General features: G+C 42.0%; 1 protein-coding gene across 7 annotated transcripts in view; it reads right to left on the reverse strand.

Annotated features, from left to right (window-relative positions):
• INPP4A (inositol polyphosphate-4-phosphatase type I A) overlaps positions 1–10854 on the reverse strand; it is a 135137-nt gene extending 124283 nt beyond the window's left edge. For all 7 annotated transcript variants that reach the window (XM_049651382.1, XM_049651385.1, XM_049651383.1 and 4 more), the window contains exon 1: positions 10611–10854. The gene's annotated coding sequence lies outside the window, so the exon portion shown is untranslated. The remainder of the gene's footprint in view (positions 1–10610) is intronic.
• Between the last annotated feature and the right edge of the window lie 9352 nt (positions 10855–20206).

Raw genomic sequence — 20206 nt, forward strand, 5'->3', positions numbered from 1 at the left:
AGGAGGTCACAGAGAGGTAGGTGAAGTATTCAGAGGAGGATATCAAACTGCCAGAGAGAGACAATCCAGATCCGAACAGCTGTGCATACATTATCAGGGGAAAACTTCAGGGAGTAAAGTGGCATTCATCAGTTCATGGAAAATGACAAGGATTTGAGCATCAACATAAAGCCTATAGCTGTACTGGGGGATTATATGCAGTGGGCCTCAGAAGGCGGGTGTGGGGATGGAGTGCAGGGTAGAAGAGCCAGAGAAAGGTACCAGACACTCTACTTGGACCAGGAAGAGTTTGGTCTGCATGATATACAGACAGCTTCAACCTTCATGGACATATCCAGGGTATTCCAGGGTCTCTGACACTAAGTTTATGTACTCTAGAAAGATACTCATAAATCACTGCAGAGGGGAGCCAGAAAGTGAAAGAAGAGTAGAGACAGGACCTTGATTTCCAAGGCCACAGACTAAACAAGTACTTCCCTAAATACTGTGTATGTATGTGTGTCTCCCTCGATGCCAACTTTACCTATGCAGCCCTCAGGCACAATCACAACTCTGCTTCATTGTTGGACTGGGGGTCAAGGGAGAAAGAAATGAGGGATTCACCTGCTCCAGATGAATGAGGAAGGAGGTCAGATTCAGGCATGATTTCACCAAGTCACCAGCAGGTTAGGGGCAAAATCCAAATGCATGCTTCTCCTCCGCCTGAGGTGGGCACTGTCTACCAGCACGGTATTTCCCTAAGGCAATCCATTCACCCATCACTCTGTCCTCTTCAAAACCAAGGAGTAACAATGTTAGAAAGATTCTGGGTTACCCTGACATTTTTTGGCACACAGTCCCATCTTAATTGGGCTCTATTACCGCATTTTATCAGCCATTTGATTATTACCCAATTACATAATGTGATCATTTTAACATTTGTCTATGCAGAACACAGTCAAAGCAATGAATAAGAAATGTGAAAATACTCAACATCCACTTCACACAATCACAAGTTTTTATGTGCTTAAAAAAAGTGTCAGTAGAAGAGAAGGCTTAGCTGGGTCAGTGATCACCTGACAAAACATTATGAGCCCAGGCTCCTCCTACTTCCCTGTTCTGCCCACATCCTTCTCTGACCTTTACTGGCAGTCCCCTGCCTCTCAGAACCTCCTTCTTCTACATTTCCCCTCAGAGGTGCCCTGGGCAGGAGTCAGAGATGGATGTACTTTAGCCTTCTGAATACATTTCTTTATGGCTGTTAATGCTTTTTTTTTTTTAACATTTATTTTTCATTTGAGAGAGAGAGAGAGAGCACACGTGCACGTGCACACAGGAGAGGGGCAGAGGGAGAAGGAGAGAGAGAATCTTAAGCAGGCTCCACGCCCCTACAGAGAAATTTCTTAAAGCATGGACAGGACTTGAAGGATGTTGAGAAAACTGAACACAGTACATTTTTTAAAATAGAGGCACTATGGAGGTGCCTGGGTGGCTGAGTTGGTTAAGCATCCGACTCTTGATTTTGGCTAAAGTCATGATCTCTCAGTTTGTGAGTTTGAGCCCTGTGTTGGGCTCTGCACTGACAGCATGGAGCTGCTTGGGATTCTCTCTCTCTCCCTCTGCCTCTTCCCTGCTAGCGCTCTCTCTTTCTCTCTCAAGGTAAATAGATAAACATTTAAAAAAAATAGGGGCACTATGGGAAAAATGGCTTTCAAGACTGTAAAACTGAGAGGAAAGATACCAAGTCTCCTGCAAGACTGTAACTTCCCACCTGCATTGGTCCAGAGCATTGCAATGCACAAATCTCCTGCTTATCTCAACCTACATAACCCGCCATGGGTTGTGGAGGCATATTCAGGTTCATGTCTCATAATCCAACTTATGCCCCCTCAAAAAACATACACAGGCACCCCAAAGAGATTATTACATATGCTTTGTAACACAAACCAGACTAACACCTACATTAATGCATCCCAAAGGCAGCCAAGGTGACTTGGAAGTTTTCCTGTTATTAAGTCACAAAGGATTGCAGGGGGATCACAGGCAGTGATGGCTCCAATGGGGCCAGCCTCAAAACAAGGGAGATCCAGATATCAACCTATTTACCTATCTCATATTCTCTCTCTCTCTCTCTCTCTCTCTCTCTCTCTCTGTGTGTGTGTGTGTGTGTGTGTGTGTGTGTGTTTAGGTAGACACGCTGATCCACCCTGTTAGGAGAAGGATGAGTCAGGTGTCCATGGTTAAATTTTAAACCTCTGACAAATCCACACACTCCCTGCCTTGCCTCCTCACCTCAGAGTAGCCATGCTAAGGACTCTCAACATCATCAGGAGGATTGATCAAATACCACAGATAATAAGTCAGAGCAAGACCAGAACATCTACGCCTTTTTTTCTTGCTGTCCCTGGGCTCCAGCTCCACTCCCACTGGCCCACACCACTAAAAGTCCTTTTTGGGGGACATTCACTTTCGAATGTCCTCTCTCTGTGAAGAGAGCTTTCTTACTACTCTTACTTTCTAATCTTATACTCTAATAAACTTTTGCCTGCTGCTCAAGAAAAAAAAAAAAAGTCCCCTTTTATTTTAGATCCGTGGTTCTCCAACTGTGGTGAGTCACAGACCTCTGAGGTTCTGATGAAGGCCAGAGACCCTCTCTCTGGGGAAAGACCCCATATGTGTGTGCATGTGTTTTTGTACATGGCCAGGGTAGCCCCCTCCACTATGTGCTCAACTTCCATATTTTACACCTTTTTGCCAAACCCACAGTAGGAAGTATTCACAGTGAAACAGTACCCGAACATACACCTCATACACATAGCTACATTTTTACCAAAAAATGCCAACCCTTTCTATAAGAAATGTACTTGGATATTTTCTATTTTATTTCAAAAAAAATGTTTAATTTTTTTAATGTTTATTTATTTTTGAGAAAGAGACAGAGAGAGTGTGAGCAGGGGAGGGACAGAGAGAAAGGGAGATACAGAATCCAAAGCAGGTTCCAGGCTCTGAGCTGTCAGCACAGAGTCCGACATGAGGTTCGAACCCATGAACTCATGAACCATGAGCCGAAGTTGGATGCTTAACCCACTGAGCCACCCAGGCATCCTTCAAAAAAAAAAATATGTTTAAATGCTGGTTACAATCTCAAACTGATTTCAGAACCACTGCTGTTTGAAAAACACTGTTCTGGACCCTGGCCCACCCGGTCTCCTCCTCAGGTGCTCTTCCTTCCTCAGCAATTAGCACTGATGTGGTACAGCAGGTATGAGATTGCCTGGATTAACAGGAACCTTGGAAAATCAAGAAAATCTAGAAATACCTCAGCTCACTAGTTTCTGGAAAAATGTGGAACAGTGAGAGATTTTGAGCTCACAGATTACACCATGGAGGTGGCTCTTTCACTTCACCTAAACATAAAGTTGGAGCTGTACTTGCAAAAGGGAACAACAAAGCAGGTCACACTGGGCAAAGCCAGAGAGAACTACAAATTGCCATTGAAAGTAGTCCCTTGGGCTGTCCCCAGGCCAACTCCTTAAGCATTCTCAAGCCCCTACTAACTGTACTGCTTTCTATTTTTTTCTAACTGAGCAAGGAGTAGCATGGTAAGCAAACTCTATACATCAGAACATACTTCCAGAATGCCTCTGGAAAGGGAGTCATAAGGGCCGGTCTAGATCCACAGCAGCTGGTCCAGTGGACTCCCAACCTTGCTGGACCAGAGATAGAAGCTGGGGCTGGGGTATAACCATGGTGATTCCTTGCAGGGAGGATTCCATGCAGGGAGGATGTGGGCCACTCTCGGAGGAGCTGAAGAGGCTGCAGGCATGGGGCTAGGAAACAGTTGGGCCAGTAAACTGGGGCCCAGGCCGGGGGCGGGGAGGGAGACATGGAGAACAAAGGTGCCCACAGGTTCCTCAGTTTACGCTGTGGGCTGACCACCCAGCGCTCTTCTCCCTTCTTCCTATTCTGGGAGCCATCCTCTCTGGATTCAGGAAAAGCCAGTCCCAACTCCAGCTGATGAATGGGAGTGGCCTTGATTACACTAAGAGCAATTCTCAAACTGGAACTTGCATCACAATCACCTGGAGGGCCTGCTACAACAGAGTGCTGGGCCCCAGCCCAGAATTTCTAATTCAGTAGGTTGGAGTGGGGCCTGAGCCTCACACCTAATATCTTAAGGGATGCTGATTCCACTGGTCTGGGGCCCACCCATGGAGGAACACTCCTAAGCCAATCAGCACACAGCATCCTCGCAGCCTCCTAGTCCGAGTCCAAGGGAGGCTACGTGGTCCTCACTGCTCCCACACACCAGAGTGGCTGTGGCTAGAGACTGGCTTGTGTCAGGAGTGGGGAAACATGCAGTCCCACTGACCATAAGGACAACCTCATCATCATGAGGAGGCTCACTCTGGGTTGACACCAGCAGTGATGGCTGCAAAGAAGAGAAGAATCCAGGTCCTTGATGAAACTGCAGAACTGTTGATAGAGTAGAACTCCGATTCTATGAGATAATAAATGACCTTACTGTTTACTTGTCAGCCCAAAGACCCCAAATGACACACCCCACAATCCAGGGAGACTCATGAACTGCTGGGCATCCCTGTTTCCTAAGAGGACCCTGTACTCCAGAAATATACACCTGCCTAGATGTATTTCCTTCACACTTCAGAATTTGTACACCTAGGTCATCCTCCTTAAAAATTCTAATTAGCAGGTTAGAGAAGGCACCATTTGAAATTCAAGCAACACAAAACAAAGGAAAGAGTTCCACATTCTGGAGTGAATGAATTTTATCAGACAGCAGCTGATACCAGCTGTACAAGGGCTATGGTGGAGGTGTGGGGAACAGGGAGGGAGGCGGGGGATTTCGGCCTCAGAATTCTACCTGGTAGGTACAACAGGAAGGGCACTGCATAAAGGCCAGGAGAATTACTAGATGTCTGAAGTAAAGGTTCTGATGGTGTCCCAGGAAGGGAGCTGCAAGGAACTGAATGCTTTTCTCCTCCAGAGGTCCCCTCCCAGAAGACACCCCTCTGTCTTCCTGACCCCATACCAGAAAATGGACACATTTTTATCACCACAGACCCTCCCCCACTGGAGACTGCTGCTTCTGAGTACTTCACCAGGTGAGCCTCAAGAACAGATTGCACGTTGAAAGGGCTGCAAGGTCTCACCTGCCCCAGGTTAAGGGCTGTGAGCAAACGCTAGGGGCCAGCTGGGCTGAGTATGAGCAAGGTGTGTGCAGAGACCATATTGAAAAGACAAGCACACAGCACCCAGGGGCCCTGATCCCCCATTTCCCAGACAGCTTATGATGAAAGAGATGGTTAAACCTGCAGAGAAATGGCTGCTCTAATTCCAAGTTCCACACTGCCTGCACTTGCTACACACATGAACTCATCATAACGGTTCATGTTGCCGAATGCTCAGCCGGCAACAGGTGCCATTCCAAGCCCTTGATGTGCATTAACTCACTTTACCCCCCCCCCCCAACAAGACTCTGGGGTTGCTACTATCATCAGCCCAGTTTTGCAGATGAGCAAACCAAGACACAGAAAGATTAAGCTATTTGCCCAAAGTCACAGAGCTGATTGGAAGCTCACAGGGACTTTGGCTCCAGAGTCTACAATAGTTCCAGAAATAAAATAAATGATTTTGAAAGATGTATATGTTCAAAGCTCCTTACTTACAAATCAAAATATTAGAAATAGAAATTACTGATATTGGAGGCTCCAAGTAATGAATTCCCGGTCCTACATTGATACAATAAAGTACAGCAATTATTTTCAAATCCTGTGCAGGAAGCTATATGCTTTAATGGAAATGGCATGAGATCCAGAGAGACCTGGGTTTGAGTCCCAGTTCAAGCTCTTACAACCATTTTTAGGTGGATACGTTAACCACACCTCACTAAGCTTTCTCAACACCACAGCTCAACTTCCCACAGGACTTGCAGGGAATGTATATAAATAAATACTCGGCCCAGAGCCTGGGATGTAGTGGGGGCTCAGAAAATGGTAGTTTCCTTGTCCTCTCGAATGAAAAATGGATCATCCTTAAAGGAGACTTCTAAGGCTGCCAAAAATAAAGTCTAAAGTTACAGTAACTTCCACAATTCAGCAATATAAAGAAGAACCTAATGAGAAAAAAGTGGGCAAACGATATGCACAGGTAATTCATAGAAGCAAAAGTATAAGCTAGCACAAGAAGGTTTTCAATATTTTTGGTAATTTGAGAAATGTAAAGTAATAATGCCTTCTTTACCCATTAGATCGGCAAAAATTGACAAGATTTATACTCAGTATTGGCAGAGTTAAAAAGAAATAGTTTCACACCCTAATGGAAGGAGTACAACGTGAAAGCCTCCTGGAGGTGGGGGCAATTTGGCAAAGCTCTCCATTTAAAATTACTCTTTGACCCAGAAATCCTACTTCTAGGGAGCTAGAAGATGGAAATATTAGCGAGTATTAACAATGATTTGATTCACAGATTCTCCACTACTTTTAGAGCAGGACATTGGGAATAACCTAAGTGTCCACTGATAAAGGATAGTTCAATAAATTGTGATAAACCCATATTCTGGAATACAGACCAAAAAAAATATTTTAATGTCAGTACATATAGATCTCCAGGACACAGTGACATAGCATTAAATTTAAAACGCAAATCAGAGAAAATTTTGTGTAATATGTAAATGAGAGCAATACGTTCACTAAACAGGCCTAGAGGCAGCAACACCTCAGTAGCAATGAGCACGCCTAGGATCCAGATCTTGGTTTTTAAATACCATTCATAAATACATAAATACCATTTAAATACCAAGACTCTTTGGAGAAATGGCTAATTCCAAGGCTGGAAAGTATAAGCTGAGTCTTGAGGGTTTTGTACCAGAGAATAAAGAAGTCCTCAAAGAAGGATGAGGGTATGTCGAAAGGACATAAGGGGCTCCTACAAGCCAAGTCCGGGATAATTTAAGCAACAAGATGAATAATGAGCGTAAGAGACTATAATCTATTGCATAAAGCTGGAATTCATGAGTGCAGAGGTATAAATCAAAGGATAAACAAGGAAGAAATAAATGTTCTTCCTTGCAGTATAATTCCAACTGGTAAGTATAGAAAGAAATACGGAATTAGAAAATTCACCATCTGGGGCACCTGGGTGGCTCACTGGTTACGCATCCAACCCTTGATTGCCATTCATGGTTCATGAGATCAAGCCTCAAGTTGGGCTCCACGCTAATCAGCTCAGAACTTGGGATTCTCTCTCTCTCTCTCTCTCTCTCTCTCAAAATAAATAAATAAACATTAAAAAAAAGAAGAGGAGAGAAGACAAAGAAAAATCACCATCTGTCAGCCAGAATAACTGGTTCAGGTAAGAATCATCAATGGATTCGAAAACTAGTGAGTCAGAATATGAGGAGTAACAGTATAATCACAGAGTCTCAAGTTATCTTACTACCAGCTACATATTAAATACAATGGGAAAATGGTAACTTTTCTGTAAGGGAACTTGGCAGACACCACGTTAACCAAGTGATCAAAGTTAACCTGACCAGTGAATGGGACTAATCAACAGCATATGCCTCCTTCTGATAGGACACGCTGAGATCACTGCAGGGTCACCCCTGTGCTAGTCCTGCCAAAAGTGCATAATCCGAATCTAATCACAAGGAAACTGCAGGCAAACCCAAATTGGGAGACTTTATCCACAAAATAGGCAGCAGTCTTCAAAAATGTCAATGTCATGGACTACAAAGAAAGATTCAGTAACTGTTCCGGATGAAAGCAAACTAAAGAGAGAGCACAATTTGACATAATGTATAATCTTGGATTTTTTTTTTCTCTAAAGGACATTATTGGAGCTATTGGCAAGATCTGAAAAAGACGTATATATTAAATAATAGCATTGTATCAATGTTTAATTTCCTAATGTTTAATAACTGTGCTGTTGTTATGTAAGAGAATGTCCTTGTTTTTAAGATATACATAATAAAGTATTTAGAGGTAAAAGAGTATCAGGTCTGCAGGTTACCATTAAACAGTTCAGAAAAAAGGAATCATACACTAACAAACATGAGAGAAGAATAAGGCAAATGTAGTAAATGTCAACATTTGGAGAATGTGGGTAAAGTTTATCTGGGAATTCTTTGGATTATTCTTGCAACTCCTCAGTAAATCTGAAATAATACTTTTTAAACAATTTAAAGAGAGCAAGGGGTGCATATGTATAGAAATACAGGTAAACTCCTGGGAATTAGATGCATGATGGCATTTTCCTTAAAAGCACAGACAAAATAAAGGAGGCCTGCTTTGGTGTTAATATTGGTCTCCCCAGAATATGCTCTCCTCACAGAGCTTTTGTTCCAGGACACTAGAAAAATATGTTTTGAAGGATCTCTCAAGACCAGCTCATTAATCTACAAAAGAAGCAACCACATAATCAAGCCTTCTTCCCTGCAGATTTGTGCTATTTTCTCCTCCGTGAAAGTCAAAGCATCCTGATACCATGAGTAGCTGATAATACTATGAGGACTTTCGTGGAATACGTAATCAATAAAGGAGTTTTTCATAAGAAGCTAAGACCAACCTTGGTCCAAAGTCGCCACATCCCTCTGTCTTACTGGATTCTTGAGATGCTGTGAGGTCGGGGTCAGGGGTCAGCTGGTCCCATGTGCCTTTCCGTTCCAATCCTCAGCTGCATTTACAGGTTTGCAGGCTGAGCAGGATGTTCCCAGGTAGGCCGCTGGCTAAAGGGACTTGCAGGGTCAGTAGTTCTGACCTCTGACCTCTTCCCCACCTCTGTGGTGCTTTACAGTTTACAAAAAGCTCTTGTGTATATTATTTTATTCCTCCTTTCCTGAAAGCAACTTTTTTTTAAAAATCCTAATATTCAGTTTAACAGCAATACAAGAAAATATCCAGTTTTCCAAACAATGGAATAAAATGTAATGTCTACCCTTGACTTCAGAGTCTAAAGCAGATAAACACTAAGATGTCATAAGCTTAATGAAAAACAGAAGTAGAGCAGCCACTAGAATCAGCAGAGCCAAATCTACTGCTGAGCCCAGGAGAAATAAATACAGCCTTCCCTTCCCTCTGCATCTGTCGGGCGTCCTTTCATTTAAGCCCTATCTTCAGGGCACATCCTCCCAGTAACTGTGGCTTGTTGTTACAGAGGTGTGTTTACAAGACACCACAGGGAATGAGGCCTTGTGGATCTCTGTTCACATGCAATAACCACCCCTGGGACAGCATCACTGTCTTCTGACAGCAGCCCTCCAACAGATCACACTGGCCTTCCCACGTGGGCACCATCATTCATTTTCTTCAGAGACACCAACGGATTCCATCTTCCAGGAGTAAACATTCTAGCAAAAATCCCCAAAGCAAAGGACCTAGATCCAAAAACAAAATTCCTCTTAAAGAAAGCCTGTCTTCAACCAATGAGAAATTCAGTTTACTTCTAGGACAACCTACAGCTATTCTATGTGCATTTACCAATGCCAACAGTATCTCCATTCCAAAACAAATGGCAAAGCAGGTTCTGTTCTCACCTTTTAGAGGTGAGAAAATTGAGAACCAGAGTTAGCAAGTGAAAGATCCAGGATTCACACCCAAGTCAGCCTGTTCAGGCCCCAATCCCACTGGCTTGCCCACAGTCCACACAATCCACTGTGAACCAAGATGAATCAGGCAGAATTTCATCGCAACATTCAAAGGGCCACCTCACCCCCAAATCCCTTGGTTTAGATGTGCTATGGGCATTCTACTCTTAAGCAGCCTCCCAACAAAAACACATTCAGTGGCAAAGCAAAAGACAAGAAAATGGGCTTTACAACTGCCTATACTTCTTTCTTAGCCAGAGAAATATTTTCATGATCTGTTATTATGGATGAACTCGGGGCAGGAGGAACACAACATTATGTAATGTCAGAGGGCAGGCGACAAGACCGAGGGAAAGCAAACCCATCCCCGCTCCCTTCGCCCACAAAGACATAAATTTACTTTTGACATTTTGAGTGTCTCAATCTTCTATGGCCTACATGTTCATGACTGGCTTTTCAAGAGACGGTCACAGATCTCTGCAAATTTCTCAGGCCTCAATTAACTGACTAGCACTGCCAGAAAAAATTAACATACAAAAAGCAAAGATGCCAGAAATATCGGGGGACTATGGGCAGGCAGAAAAGGGAAGAGTTGAGAGGACGGGGAGACCAGATGTCCTACATTGAGATGGATGCTTATTTTTACCCGGTTCTGTTTACACCCAATGCACAGAAAGGCCTTCAGCGTCTGAAGTCACTAGATCTAAGCAAGAGCCAAGACATGGCCTCGGAGTCGCCGCGTCCTGCATCCCGGCTCCCCATCTCCCGCTCCAGCCCCGCACTCCCCTCAGCAGGAGACTGCCCGGGTCTCCCAGTTAGGGGTCGGCCAGGCTTGGATTGTTCTCCAAAGACGCAACCGCCGGTGAACCACAAGGCAGTAGGATCTCCATGACAACCGCGGGCGCCCTCCCAGTCCAGCACCCCGGTATCAGGATGCGCGCCGCGCCCCGCCCCGCCGGGTGCATCATTGCGCCCGGCAGCTCACCGCAGCCGCGTCGCCCCCAGCCCAGCCTGGCCCACCTACCTGGCGCGCCCCGGCCCGCGGCGCCCGTGCCCTGCAGCCCCGACGTCCTCAGTCCCGCCAGGCCGCGCGCCCAAGCCCTGCAGCAGCAGCGCCGCTGCTTGGTCGCCAAGTCGCGGGCCGCGGCCCGGCTCTACGTGCTGGTTCTCCTGCCCAGGTCGGCCGCGAACCCGCCGCCCCAGACGCAGCCCGAACTCCGCTGCCGCCGCCGCCGCCACTGCTGCTGCTCCGGAGGTTGCGCGTAGCCCCGCCCCGGCCCCGCCCCCTCGCCGCGCATGCGCGCTCCGCGAGCCCCAGCCGGGCCGCCCCACCCACCGGGTCCGCCTGGCAGGCGGTGGAGCAAGGAGTCCTGGCGTCCGAGCGCCTCGCGCTGGGTTGAACTCCTAGGTTCCCGCAAGACCCCACTCTCAACTGGGACTGAATCGCCTGCAAAGAGTTCTTGAACTTCTGGACTTAATCGGATGATGGCATTTTCGCCCTCGCATAGACTGAGCCTTGTGAGGCCCTGACACATCAGAAGGCCGGGGGAAATGTTCTGGCCCTTTGCCCCCGTGGTGAGCGCGCTTCGCGTGGTGCAAGTGCAGGCAATCCCTAGGAGACATTTAGGAAATGGAACATTCAACCCAGCAAAAATTAAAATCATACTTTGAAAATAAAGATAAGCAAAAAGAAGAGAGAAACTACTAACATCCTTGCAGACCTGTTCTGGCATAACTGTATGAATATTCATTTATAGACTCTCACCAAATATCAGCTCCTTACGCTTCTCCCCCAAAGTCCTGTGTTTTCATAGGAAAACAATATGTAAAATAAAAGTTTTGGAAGAACTTTCCCATTTTAATATGACTTTAATTAAACTTATGGGGCGCCTGGGTGACTCAGTCTTGGTTAAGAGTCCGACTTTGGCTCAGGTCATGATCTCAGGGTTAGGTTCCTGCGGGCTCTGTGCTAACAGTTCAGAGCCTGGAGCCCGCTTTGAATTCTCTCTCTCTCTCTCTCTCTCTCTCTCCCCCTCTCTCCCTCTCTCCCTCTCTCCCACCTGCCCCCTACCCCACTCATGCTCTGTCTCTCTCAAAAATAAACATTAAAAAAAATTTTTTTAAACCTTAAATATTTCTGCTTGAGCAAGGGTAAATCCCAGACTAACTATAAGCATGTATTTTATTTTGAAGTCTTTAAATTTTATCAGAAAAAATTATCCTTAAAAAATTTTTAATGGAAACTATTTTAATTCAAAAAGCCAGAGCACTTATCAGAGTTCACATCCCTCCAGTGTAAAAGCAAGCTTTTATAATTTGCTTTTAAAAGAAAAGACATAACTTGTTAGAAATAAAAATGAAATAAGGACAAGTTCTGTAATCTCATTTAGATTTAGATCTAGGGGCGCCTGGGTGGCTCAGTCGGTTAAGTGTCTGTTCAGCTCAAGTCATGATCTCCTGGTTTGCAGGTTCGAGCCCTGCATCAGACTCTGCGCTGACAGCTCAGAGCCTGGAGCCTGTTTCAGATTCTGTGTCTCCCTCTCTCTCTGACCCTCCCCCATTCATGCTCTGTCTCTCTCTGTCTCAAAAATAAATAAACGTTACAAAAAAATTTTTTTTAAATAGAATTAGATCTAAGCCTCCCTGTGTCACCAAAAACCAAATGCAGGCAATAATTTGGAATAAAAATAAATATAAAACTATTTTTAAAGTTCAATTTTTTTACTGACTTTTTATATTACTTCTCTTCTGAAAAAGAATTTATATGAAAAAGAAAATATATTATACTTAACCCTAGTATAAAATTAAAGCCAAGAAAGCCAAATAAACTTGTGGAAATGCAAAAATGTTTTTATAACTTATTTTCTAAAATTAGGGTGACCAATATCCCTGGTTTACCCGGAACAGCCCCAGTTTACAACTTTTATCCAGCAAAAGTATTAATAGGATTCCCTTTCCATCTCAAAAGTGGTCTTAAAAGTGTTCGGACAACCCTATGGCCATACAAGCTTTAATCAAACCAAGAGCATTTTTCAATCATAAGCTTTAAAAAAAGAAACAAATATAAATTCACAAACATTTAAAGATAGACATCAGTGCAATTTCAACAATTCATACATTTAGTGTAGTAACCAACACTGAATGAGGATCGGGCTTCTGATAAACATTTGCCAATTAGCCGGTATGTAATTTGGGATAGTCTTAAAAGCAGAAGAACCATGCTTCAGTGTGACAAGGAATGGGGCCCCAATTCCACTGTAGAGTGAACATTATCAAGTGAAAAGGGAACCAAGCTTGTTAGTAAATACGGTGCTATGCATTCCCTTTAGGTCCCTAACCAGCAGCACTAACATCCTCTCAGTACTTACTAGAAACACAAGATCCCAGGCCCATCCTAGACCTGCTAAATCAGAAACTCTGAAAGTGGGACCTTTCAGAGCAATTTGTATGTTGACAAGCCCTCCAGGGGATTCTGATAAACACATGGACCTAGATAACCTATATACAAATAAAGAACTGATTTAGATAATTTGCACATGATAATTAAGAGCTGAACAGTGTTATTTTGGGGACTAGAACCAACCAACTTAAGAATTTCTTTTTGGGCCACTAAACATGATATGTTTACATTTATATATGTTTTCATTAGAGAATATATGTAGCCTTGAAAACCAACAGCCCTGCTGTCATAAGAGCTGTGAAAACCAGTAGCCTAGCAGCCACTGGAGGGGACAAAGGTATTTGGAGCACCTCAAAAAGTCCTATCTCCAGAGACATGCACTATTTGACTGGTATGGCAGCTCACAGGTAAAGCTCCATTCTCAGGGTTGTCTTTAACTGACTTGACTGAGAGCTTACTCTCCACAAATAGTCCTGTGCACAGGGCATTTGGTAAAAGCAACCAGCAGCAATTGTCTAACACTGCAGCTGGCTAAGGTAATGACACCAGTTGGAGCTAACAAAAGACTGACCAAAAATCCTAAAAGGAAATAATCAGGCATTGCTATCCCTTGGGGAACTTCAGAAAGATCTGACATACTTCTGAGAAGATTCTAGAATCTTTAGATTCTGGGACTCTAATAGGACATGTGGACATGTACACATGTCCAGGAAAGACTTGAGAAGACCATAATTTCTCACTTTCGGCAGACTTTGAGGCTTTGAGCAAACAAGAAGAAGGCTGAGGCAGAACTGTGGAGTGCCTGCCTAAGCATTGAAGACATGCCTCAACATACACACACAGCTGTCCATAAAGACAGGAAGACATACTGGTTCCAGCATTTGAGAATATCCTTGTCTAATCATTAGCAAATCATTAAGCTAGCCAAGCAATGATTTCAGTGGCTAAAAATTACAAAGAATACAGACTTTAGAGAATTATTCCAAGAGAGTCACTAAACAAACAAAAAGTAACAACAAACCTTGAGGTAGAAGGAAAAATGATTTCTAGAATTGCCATATTATATTGTTTTAAGTGTCGTGTGTTTCCAGGGTCATGGGATCGAGCCTGCATTAGGCTCTATGCTGAGTGTGGAACCTACTTGGGATTCTCTCTCTGTCTCCCTCTGCCCCTCTCCCCCACTCACACACCCTCTCTCTAAAATAAAATTTAAAAAACTTGAAGGAGAAATTAAGATATTCTCAAACAAAAATCTGATAATTCATTGCTAGCAGACTCACTCTACAGGAAATACTAAAACTGAAAGGATACTGGAGAGTAACTCAAAATCACACAAAGGAATAAAAACTAAAGGCAAATACAAGATAAAAGTTAATTTCTGACACTCTTCTTTCTGACTTAAAAGATAACTACATAAGGGGCGCCTGGGTGGCTCAGTCGGTTAAGCATCCAACTTTGGCTCAGGTCATGATCTCCTGGTTTGTAGGTTTGAGCCCTGCATCAGGCTCTGTGCTAACAGCTCAGAGCCTGGAGCTTGCTTCAGATTCTGTGTCTCCCTCTGTCTCTGCCCCTCCCCTGCTCATGCTCTGTCTGTCTCTCTCTCGCTCTCTCTGAAATAAATAAATATATATTTTTTAAAAAGACAACTACATAAAACAACAATATAATCTGTGTTGATGGTATCATAATATGAAAAAGATATAATGTGTATGACAATAATAGCATAAAGGAGTGGGAGAAACTGCTTGATTGGAGCAAAGTTTGTGTATACCACTGAAATTAAGTTAGTATTAATGCCAACTAGATTGTTTTAAATTAAAATGATAATTCCCAGGACAAACACTAGGCATAGGTATAGACAGATACAGATATAGATACAGCTACCGATTAAAAGAAAAGGAATTAAAATAGTATACTAGAACATAACTATTCACAAAAGAAGACAGTAATAGTAATAGGAAGAGAAGAACAAAAGAGATGTAAGATATAGTATAGAAAACGAATAGCAAAATGCAGACATAAGTCCTACCTTATCACAAGTCATATTAAATGTAAATAAACTCAACATTCCAATCAAGAGGCAGAGATTGGCAGAAGCGTTTTTAAAAAAAATCCAACCATGTGCTGTCTACAGAAACAAACTTAAAATTCAAAAGTATAAGGAGGTTGAAGGTAAAATAATGGACAAAAGTATAACACGGAAACACTAACCAACAAAGTGCTTCAGTGATTACACAAATATCAGACAAAATAAACCTCAAAACCAAACAAAACAATAAACAAAGAGGAACATTTTATAAGAGGGTCAATCCATCAGAAAGATATTATAATTAGAAGGATCATGCATCCACGAAAGAGACCCAAACACATGAGGCAAAACTGACAGAATTTAAGAAATGGACAATGTGATAAAAATAATTGAAAATGTCAATACTCAACTTTTAATGATGGATAAAACAATGAGGCAGAAGATCAACAAGGAAATAGAAGACTTGAACAACATTACAAACCAACTAGCCGTAACAGGTATCTATAGAATACTTCACCCGACAGTATCAGAGCACACATACATACTTCTCAGTTATACATGAAACTTTCTCCAGGATAGAATATGTGGCAGGCCATTAAGAAAACTCAGTAAGTTAAAAAGGATTGAAGTCACACGTAGTATGTTCTCTGATCACAATGGTATTAGAATAAAAACCAAGAGCAGAAAGAAATTATAGATAGGTGTAAATTAAACAATACAGCCCTTAATAACATAGGGGTCAAAAAAGAACTCAAAAGGAAAGTGAGAAAATATTTTAAGAAAAATTAAAATAAAAACTCAACATACCAATACTTTTGGGATGCAGCTAAAGCAGTGCTTAGAGGAAATTTTATGGCTACAAACACCTATATTAAAAAGGAAGAAAGATCTAAAATGAATAACCTAACTTTTCTCCTTTAGAAACTAGAAAAATAACAAAACCAAAAGGAAAAAAAGGAAATAATAAAGATTAGAATGGAAACAAATGAAATACAAGTGGAAAAACAGTACAGAAAAATCAATAAAACCAAAAGTTGGTTCTTTAAAAATATTAACAATTCTGACAAACTTTTAGCTAGTCTGACCAAGAAAAAGGAAGAGAAAAGGTACAAATTATTAAAATAAGGAAAGAGAAAGGAGCCATCACTACTGACCTTACATAAATAATCATTACAAAGGAAACTCTGAACAATTTATTTCAACAAACTGTATAACTTAGACCATATGGAGAATTCCTAGAAAGAAACAAACAAATAAAACAGACTCAAAAGAAAGAGAAAGTTTGCTTGATACCTGGGTGGTTCAGTCAGTTAAGCATCTGATTCTTGATCCCTTGATTTCGGCTCAGGTCATGATCTCATGGTGGCTCGTGAGTTCGAGCCCCACATCAGATTCTGAGCTGAGAGCATGGAGCCTGCTTGGTATTCTGTTCTCTCTCTCTGCCCCTCCCTCACTTGCTCTCTTTATCTCTCAAAATAACTGAAAATAAAATTAAAGAAATAAAAGAGATAGAAAACCTGCATAGACTTATAACCACAAAAAAATAAAAAATGAATTAGTAACTTTAAAACATTCCATTAAAAAAATCCTCAGGCCCAGATATCTCCACTAATGAATTTTAACAACTATTTAAAGAATCCTTTACAAACTCTTACAGAAATTAGAAGAGGAGGAAAAAAGTTCCAAACTCTATGAGGCCTGTATTGCTCATACTAAAACAAGACATAGACATCAGAATAATAATTCTCAATATCTCTTATGAATATAGACTTTAAAAATCCTCCAAAAAAGTATGCTAACACACTGAGTCTAGTAACATAGGGAAAAGGTTATACACCATGACCAAGTGGAATTTACTCCAGGAATCCATGGTTACTTTAATATCTAAAAATCAATTAAGGTAATATACTATATTAATAAAAGACAAAAAACACATGATTATTTCATTAAAGGAAGAAAAATTATTTAACCAAATTCAACACCCGAAACACAGCAAACAAGGTATAGAAGAGAATTTCTTTAAGCTGATAAAGAGTATTTTTGAAAAACCACAGTTAACATTATACTTGATGAAAGACTGAATGCTTTACCCCTAAGACCAGGAACAAGAAGATAAGGATGTCTCCCACCACATCCATGCAACATTGTACTGGAGATTCTAGCTAGAGCAGGTACGCAAGGAAAAAATAAAAAATAAAGGCATTCACACTGAAAAGGAAAAAGTAAAACCATTTCTATTTGTGGGTAACATGATCTTATGTATAGAAAAGCCTAAAGAATCCACTTAAAAGAATTAGAATAAACCAGATCAAAAAGGATGCAGGATACAAGATCAATATTCTTTATAAACTAGCAATGACTAATCCAAATAGGATATTCAGAAAACAACCCCTTTCAATATAGCATCAAGAGAAATAAAATACTTAGGAATATATTTAACAAAAGGAGTCCAAGACTTGTATCTGAAAATCCAAAACATTGTTCAAAGAAATAAAGAAAACCTAAGTAAATGGAAAGACATCCTGCATTTATGGATCAGAAGACTCCATAGTTATAAGATGGCACTATCTCCCCCAATGGATCTGTAATCCAATGCAATCCTAATCAAAATCCCAGCCGCCTGCGATTGGAAGGGGTCCAGGATAACCAAAACAATCTTGAAAAGGATTAACAAAGTTGGAGAACTTATTCTGACCAAAAATTACTTAGGTCATCATTTTACCCTAAATCCCTTAGTGAGGTCACATCATATTTTTTAATGCAGTTAAATTAATTTGTCACAATTTTCTTTTTCATCCTGGGACTGTACCACATCCTGTTTGATATTTTAAAATTTGCATGAAGTTCACTCTTTGTGATGTTCAGTTCTATAAGTTTGGACACATGGATACAGTCTTATACCCACCACCTCAATACCACACATTACTCTAAACTTTCCCCTGTGCCCCCTTTGTAATCATATGTTATTTGTATTTTTAACTTTATAAAATATACCAAGTTGTTTTTCAAAGTAGCTGTACCATTTTGCATACCTACCAGACAACGAATGAGAATTCTTGGTGCTTCACATCCTTGACAACATTTGGCATTGCTCATTTCTTGGATTTAGCCTTTCTAATAAATGAGTTTTAGGAAAGCAATTCATAAACTGCTTTGCAGAATGAGTGTGCATTTGTAAAAAATCAATTGATACATGATGTTGATTATATTAAAAGAATAAATGCCTAGAGAAAAAGAAAGTGAAAAGTTTCCCCCAACAGGAAGCAGTCATTAGCTGAGGAAATTTATGCTTTAGCACAAAGAGCAATGCCTTTGCACAGATGCTTGAGAAGTGTTACTTTCCCTTGTTTCCATCTTGTCTTTTCTCAGGGATTTCTGCATTCTCAAAAGGAAAAAGCTTCAGGACAAAGGAAAAAATCTTTGATGGAAGGCTTCCAGACAACAGTCAGTGGAGAGAGGGTATTTACCACCTAGTCTAAGTACATCTGAGGTAGGGCTTCCAGTCTGTAGAAGACATTCTGTCTGTGAAGTCCGAGACCTCCTTCTTCTCTGTCTTCACGTTCCTAGAATTGTCTACTAGGCAACAACTGAGGAAGATTGGAAGGAAGGGGGAGGGGTGAAGGGACTTTCTTTCTGTTTGCCTGCTGTCCTGCTTAGGTAGCCATAGTTGTGGCAGATTATCCTGGCAGTGGCAGTTGGATCCAGCCTCCTTTGGGAACTTCTTTTGGGACTCCCCAGAACCAGTCTCACCATTCAATGCCCCCTTTCAGAAAATGTCCAAAGTCCTATGTTTGCCAAACTCCTCTGAGTTCCTAAATTACCAGTAACAGCCAGCAGCACCCCCTCTTCAAAGGTCTGGGTTGCAGCTCTGAGGCGCTCTTCTCCGAGCACCCTTTCTCTTTTGCTCCCCTAGCCCTAAGGGTAATGGCTATTTTCTGCAGTACTCTTTCCGGATAAGCTCAGTACTCCTTTTCTGCTCTCTCAGCCCCCTGATGTCTATTTGATTAATTCCCTCTATTAAATTCTCTTTGGTGAAATACCTAACATATTTTTCCTAATTTGTTCTTAGATTCTGGTATTTAGGCTATTTCCTTTTTTCTATTAAAAACTGATGCAATAAGCATTTGTACGTGCCTCTGGGCACACATATGTGAAAATTTTCCCGTAATATAGAGCCAGAAGTAGGGTTGCTAGGTCACAGGTATGAGCATCTTCACTTTACTAGACAAAAGTCACCCCCTGCACTTCAAAGGAGAATTTTATTTTCCACTTTGTTCATTAGTTTGTTTTTCACCTTTCCTTCCTTGGAGTAATACTAATGGCCCTGAGGCCCAGAGAAGGAAGCTGCCTTGGCTTCTACTTGATAAATTCCTGGAAGAAGGGTCTCAGATGGACCAGAGTTTGCCTGATAAAGCTATGACAGATCCCGGGCCCTGTTGAATTTTGATAGCTGGTACATCAGATCTCTGAGGGCCAATGCTTCAGTGCAATGGAGCAGGCATCTGTCTTGATAAATTAGTTGAGTTACGAATACCTTCAGACATTTTTTATCCTGGTTACTGACAAGATACCCTTTGTCTAACTCTGTGTGGTTCCTTGCTATCTGGCAGCTTTGGGACTTTCCAAGCTTGACACACTGGGATCTTGGCCAGGTTGGGTTCCCCAAAGCCAAAGTTCAGTCTTCTCCTCTGAGATCTTGCTGCCTCCCATGTCCCTGGACTTCTGCCAGGAAGCCTGCATCCCTCCATACCTGGAGGAGTGCTCACCAATATTTTCTTCCTTTCCTGTCTCAGGGATACTCTCTGTCTCTACACACACACACACACACACACTTCCATGAGCTTAGACTCCCACAAAAGGCACAAAGCTATCTCCCAGCATAGCTCCCTGTGGCTGAACCCAGTACAGCAAGAAGGATGGCCTCCAGTCAGCAGCCACAGTGACTATAAGAACATGAGTAGCTGTCTCAGATTCCAAGACAGTGAATAGGAGTCCTGAAAACAGCCCAAGATTCCACCTCCCAACAATCTTGGCAGCTTGAGATTAACTAGATGATACCATATTCATTTATCTCTCAAGGAAAACAATGTGATGTTTTCTGCACCCAAGGAGTTTCACAGGCCATGCCTGTTATGTTATTTGAAAGTTTATTCACAGGATCATTCCCTGTGAGGTGAGGTGGGCAGTATCC

The sequence above is a fragment of the Panthera uncia genome, assembly GCF_023721935.1.
Source record: "Panthera uncia isolate 11264 chromosome A3 unlocalized genomic scaffold, Puncia_PCG_1.0 HiC_scaffold_11, whole genome shotgun sequence".
Classification (NCBI taxonomy): Eukaryota; Metazoa; Chordata; class Mammalia; order Carnivora; family Felidae; genus Panthera; species Panthera uncia.